General features: G+C 44.9%; 1 pseudogene; it reads right to left on the bottom strand.

Annotated features, from left to right (window-relative positions):
- Window positions 1-837: 837 nt before the first annotated feature.
- On the bottom strand, window positions 838-5104 carry LOC115790410 (uncharacterized protein K02A2.6-like; annotated as a pseudogene).
- Window positions 5105-6212: the final 1108 nt, after the last annotated feature.

The raw sequence follows: 6212 nt of genomic DNA, 5'->3' as shown, positions 1-6212 counted from the left end.
GCACAGGGCTAAAATTTTCTTTTAACTCATGGAGCATTTTCAGTAAAATTAAGAATGCTTGCTGCATGATTAATCCTACTAATAAAGCACCTGTGAAGTCTGCGCTCCAGTTTTGGTGAGTATTTTCTTTGGTTGTTGCTTGTTAGCAGGTAGTTGTGTCTATGCATTCAACCCAAACCGTTTATGGATGATGCATGCTAATCCATGCTTGCTAGCATTAGCTGATAACTTGAGAGGACTTGTTACCTTCTTGTCCAAATATGGTCACTTCTGGCTCAAAAACAAACAAACAAACAAACAACACATGGCTGTGGCCAGATGTCATATTTCTGTCTGTGTTTTTGCAGACATGTGACCGCTAACCACATGTCATTAACGTCTGTGTAACATCTTCAGGAAATAATCATTCATATTCAGCTTGATCTCACTTTAATGACCCAGCAGACCAACATGCACACATAACACTGTACGAGCGGCAGACATCTTTTTTTTGGCACGCTTGTTCTACTCAAGAACACAGTTACAACAATGCTTATAATAGTCTCAGTCTGCCCCCTACTGGGCTCAATGTTACTGCAGCATTAACACATATTGCTGACAACATCAAATAACAAATACTCGTGCAGAAAGCAAATATGTAAGAACAATTAAACATCTACGATACCACATCTCCTCCCCTTCAAGTTGACAGCTTGTACTTGTCTGAAACGTTAAACAGTGGCAGTATAATAGACACCAACATAGAACAATATTATATATATTTTTTCTTTTTTTTTTTTTTACTACAAAGAAACATCTGTGAACTTAGAGCACATAACTTCTCCAAGAAAAAAGTCTCTATCTAACAAAGTCTTTGAGATGCACAGGTGAACGTCTCTCTCGCTGAGAACGTCGCACCTCAGGCGCAGCTGGTGCATCAGGATGCATCTGGATGTTTGGAGCAGGTGGCAGCTCCTGAGGATCACATGACAAGGCTTGTGAAGTTGTGTCCATTATGGTGGGTAAGCAGTTGTGGGAGCCCGAGTCTGTGTCAGGTCCCGGTTCCCCCTCTGTGTCTAGTTCACTTGGGACAGTGTCTTTTAATCTGGATCTCACCTGATCCACATGTCGTTTCAGGGTTTGACCATTTCCAATGGTGACAGTGTATGACACAGGACCTGATGAGCTCAAGATAACAGCTGGGATCCACTTTGGACCGTAGGAGTAGTTTCTGATGAACACCTTGTCTCCTGGTGCAAAACTTCTCAGTTTCTTCTTTGTGTCATGACTCTCTTTCTGTTTCAGTTGTTTTTGCTGCACTTTGGTTTTTACATCAGGCATGAGCAGGTCAAAAGCTGATCTGAGTCTCCGAGACATCATCAACTCCGCTGGTGACAAGCCTGTTGTTGCATGCGGCGTAATGCGATAACTGAACAGAAATCTTGACAGTCTTGTTTGCAGTGTGTCACCTTTTACTTTCTTCATCCCCTCCTTGAAGGTCTGGACTGCCCTCTCTGCCAGGCCATTGGAAGATGGATGAAAAGGTGCTGATCTCACATGATCAATTCCATTTCGCTTCATGAATGTCGCAAATTCAGCACTTGTGAAACATGTTCCATTGTCTGATACCAACATTTTCGGCAGACCGAACACACTGAAACTCTGTCTCAGTTTCTCGATGGTAGCCTGTGATGTAGGCGATTTCACTGGGTAAATGTCCATCCATTTAGAATGAGCATCCACAATGAGGAGAAACATTTCACCTAAGAATGGCCCTGCATAATCCACATGAATCCTTGACCACGGTGATTCTGGCCATTCCCAGGGGTGTAATGGTGCAGTGGGTGGTGATTTGTGGTGTTTTTGACACTCGTCACATGACTGTACCTCTCTTTCGATACTCTCATCCATCCCCGGCCACCATACATATGACCTTGCCAGGCCCTTCATCTTTGACATGCCTGTGTGAGTCTGGTGCAGAAGTTTCAGTATTTTGTCTCTGCCTTTGGTGGGGATAATTACTCTAGCTCCCCAGAGCACACATCCATCCCTCACACTCAGTTCCATTTTTCTTTATTGATATGGTTTGAAGCGAGTATCGGTCTGTGCCGGCCAGCCCTTTAAGGTATACTCATGAACTTGGGACAAGATGATATCCTTAGCTGTCCAGCGTTTGAGCTGTGTGGTGTCCACAAGTGTGTCATCTAATACATCCATCATTAAGACTTGTTCTGTCATCTCTTTTTCAGGGGCCGTGTCTGGTACAGGTAATCTGCTAAGCGCATCTGCATTTGCATGGTGTTTTCCAGGTTTGTACACAATGTGGTACTCATAGGCACTCAATGTCACAGCCCATCTTTGCACTCTTGGTGAGCCCATCTGAGGTATAGGCTTCTTCATGTTGAAAAGAGAAATCAGGGGCTTATGGTCTGTATAAATAGTGAAGACTCGACCATACAAATATTTGTGGAATTTCTGGATGCCAAACATTACAGCCAAACCTTCTTTGTCAAGCTGAGAATATCTCTTTTCAGCTGGAGAGAGTGTGCGTGACATGAACCCCAGGGGTCTTTCACTGCCATCATTCATCTTGTGTGACAAAACGGCGCCCACACCGTATGGAGATGCGTCACAAGAGAGAATTAACTCTTGGTCTGCTGAGTAATGAACCAACACATCTGCTGAGTTCAACAGAGCCTTTGATTTCTGAAAAGCTTCTTCTTGCTTCTTTTGCCATGTCCAATGCATGTCCTTCCTTAAGAGTTCATGCAGGGGGGCCAGCAGTGTTGCCAGATTGGGAAGGAACTTGTTGTAATAGTTTAGCAAACCTAAGTATGCTTTGAGTTCTGTGACACTTGTAGGAGTAGGAGCGTCCATGATGGCTTTAACTTTCTTTTCTACAGGGTGCAGCCCCTGTGCATCCACTTTGTGCCCCAAGTACTCCACGTCATTTTGCATGAAGACACACTTACTTCTTTTCAATCGTAAGCCTGCCTCTTTCAACCTGACCAACACCTCATCCAGGTTCTTTAGATGATCTGCCTCATTCACCCCGCTCACCAAAATGTCATCTAAATACACAGCCACTAGGGGTATCCCTTTCAAAAGGCCTTCCATGGTCCTCTGGAAAATGGCTGGAGCAGAAGCCACTCCAAAAGGCAGTCTGTTATATGTGAACAGCCCCCGGTGTGTGTTCACTGTCACATACTTTTTGGACTTGTCATCCAGGAGTATTTGCTGGTAAGCGTGGCTCATATCCAGTTTTGAGAACTGCTTTCCTCCAGAAAGTGCAGCAAACAGGTCCTCCACTCTGGGTATTGGATACTGTTCCAGAGAAGCTACTGTGTTTACAGTAAGCTTGTAGTCTCCACACAACCTTACTGTCCCTATAGGCTTCAGAATCGGCACAACAGGTGCCGCCCATTCAGCATATTTCACAGGTGAGATTATGTTTTCTTTTAGCAGTCGGTCTATTTCCTCATCTACTTTTGCTCGCATGGCAAACGGAACTGATCGTGGACGGAAAAATCGTGGGGTAGCATCCCGTTTTACATGAATGGTTGCTTTTGTGCCTTTCAGGGTGCCCAACTCCTCTTTGAACACATCCTCATGTTTGCTTAAAACTTGCTGTAGTGTGTTATTTTCTGTTGTCTTTACCTGGTGCACCTTCTTAGCTTTGTGTTTGTTTTTGATTTCTCTCCAGTCCAGGTGTATTTCCTCTAGCCAGCCTCGTCCTAGCAAGCTGGGGCCATCCCCTTCGACCACCACAAGGGGCAGTGTTTTCCTCTGCTGCTTGTACCTGACTCTGACAGCTGTTACACCAATCACCTTCACAGGATCCCCTGTGTATGATTCCAGCTTGATTTTGGCAGGCCTCAGGCTGGGGAGTTTGCAGCATTTCCAAGTCTGTTCATTTGTAACTGTTAGGCAGCATCCAGTATCAATTTCAAAGGTTAAAACTTGATCATTAAGTTCCATATCCACAGTGTAGGGGTCTACTTTTCTCAGGTGCACTGCACTCCGGCGCCCTAATCTGTACAGTTTACTCTGATGCTCTTGGATACACTTGATACAGTTAAGTGTGAATGAGTCCTCTTCTGAGCTCTCACTTTTACTTCCATCACCTATCTCATGAACTTTGTGAGAATGGTAGTGTGAACTCTGCTTTTTGTCTGTCTTTTCAGTTTTTAGTCCATACTTCTTCTGGTTCTGTTTAGCTTTGTTCCTACATGCTCTTGTTATGTGGCCTACTTTGCCACAAACATAACATTTTTCTTGTTTGTACTTACAGTTGGCTGCTGTGTGATTGGTTCCTTTGCATCGATAACACTCTCTGCTTTCTCCTTTAAATGTACGAGCCTCCTGCGACCCTCGGGTGACGCTGAAACATTTTGCTGTCGCACCTGAGGTCCGTAGGTCCTGGGCATTTTTATTTACGGTCTCCAGTGACACAGCGATTGACAGAGCCTTGTCAAACGTGAGGTCTGTTTCTGACAGGAGACGCCTCTGAATTCTGTCGTCATTAATTCCGCAGACGATCCGGTCTCTCAGCCTCTGTTGCAACGTGTTGCCATAGTTACAATCCTGCGCTAAGCGACGCAGCTCGGCCACGTACTCCATGACAGTTTCACTGGGCTTGCGGTTGCGGGAATCAAATTTGTACCTTTGCACAATTTCACTGGGCTTTGGTTCAAAGTGGTTTTTCATCAGAGTTACAAGCTCTTGGAAAGTTTTGTCCTTTGGCTTGGCTGGGCTGAGAAGGTTACGCATCAGGCTGTAGGTCGATGCTCCAACGACACTTATTAATATTGCCTTTTGCCTGTCTGCGTTAGTAATCCCATTAGCTGCGAAAAACTGCTCCAGTATTTCACTGTACTCATCCCACGTTTGGCTTTTGGGATCGTACGGTGCCAACGTACCGATTGTAGCCATGTTTCCTCTTCGTATCCCCGCTCTCTCTCCCTCTGTCTTTTAGCCAAACCTGTCGCAGGCTCCCGTCACTCTTTTTGTTTTACTTCTCTTCTGAGTAATCCTCGTCGTCAAAAAGATGTAACATCTTCAGGAATTAATCATTCATATTCAGCTTGATCTCACTTTAATGACCCAGCAGACCAACATGCACACATAACACTGTACGAGCGGCAGACATCTTTTTTTTGGCACGCTTGTTCTACTCAAGAACACAGTTACAACAATGCTTATAATAGTCTCAGTCTGCCCCCTACTGGGCTCAATGTTACTGCAGCATTAACACATATTGCTGACAACATCAAATAACAAATACTCGTGCAGAAAGCAAATATGTAAGAACAATTAAACATCTACGATACCACAGTCTGCTATTTTGGGCATGTGATAATTATAGTGATGCAAGATCAAGTGAATAAGGCCTCAGTCACAAAGGCCTAGAGACTGGTTAGTGACCTCCTGGAAACCACCGGTTTCTAAGGAAAAATGTAGATTCCCTTACTTGTTGACTAAAACCTCCTTGTGATTATTTTGGTCATCCATTTTCTTTTCCTTATCCAGTTCAGGGTTGCAGGGAGGTGGAGGCAGGGTAAACACCTATGGTCAATTTAGAATCACCAATTAACCTAACGTGTATGTCTTTAAACTGTGGGAGGAAGCCGGATAACCCAGACGGAACTCATGCAGAAACGAGGCGAACATGCAAACTTCACACAGAAAAGCCCCAGTCTGGATTTGACTCCCAGGCCTTCTTCCCGCAAGGTAACAGTGCTAACTACCACACCACTGAGCTCTGCCGCGATTGCTTTGGTTGCTACCAAGTTGCTGTGGTCACCTGTAGTGTGCATGAAACTTCTTGACTTGCCAACAAACACCAGCTACTCTCTGAGTTGTAAAGAAACTGTGAAAAGTGCGACACAAACCAAAACCATTTGCTTTCAAAGTAAAAGTTAGCCCTTTGAAAGATGCTGCAGTTCTGAGGTGCAATTTTTACTCTGAAGGTGAACAGGGTCACGCCCTATCCCAGCTGTCATGGGGTGAGAGGCAGGGCACACACTGGACAGGTCGCCAGTCTGGTGCAGGGGTAACACAGAGAGACAGATACAGTAATGATTCACAATCACAAATTAATCTAACCCTACTAACTGCATGCCTTGGACTGCGGGAGGAAACCCACGGGGAGAACATGCAAACTCCACCCAGAAAGGCCCAGGCGAATTTGAACCCAGGACTTTCTAACTGTTAGGCATTGCCGGGGGTGGGGG

Source organism: Archocentrus centrarchus, chromosome 13 (assembly GCF_007364275.1).
Source record: "Archocentrus centrarchus isolate MPI-CPG fArcCen1 chromosome 13, fArcCen1, whole genome shotgun sequence".
In the NCBI taxonomy this organism is placed as follows: Eukaryota; Metazoa; Chordata; class Actinopteri; order Cichliformes; family Cichlidae; genus Archocentrus; species Archocentrus centrarchus.
This window is presented reverse-complemented; position numbering and strand designations above follow the sequence as displayed.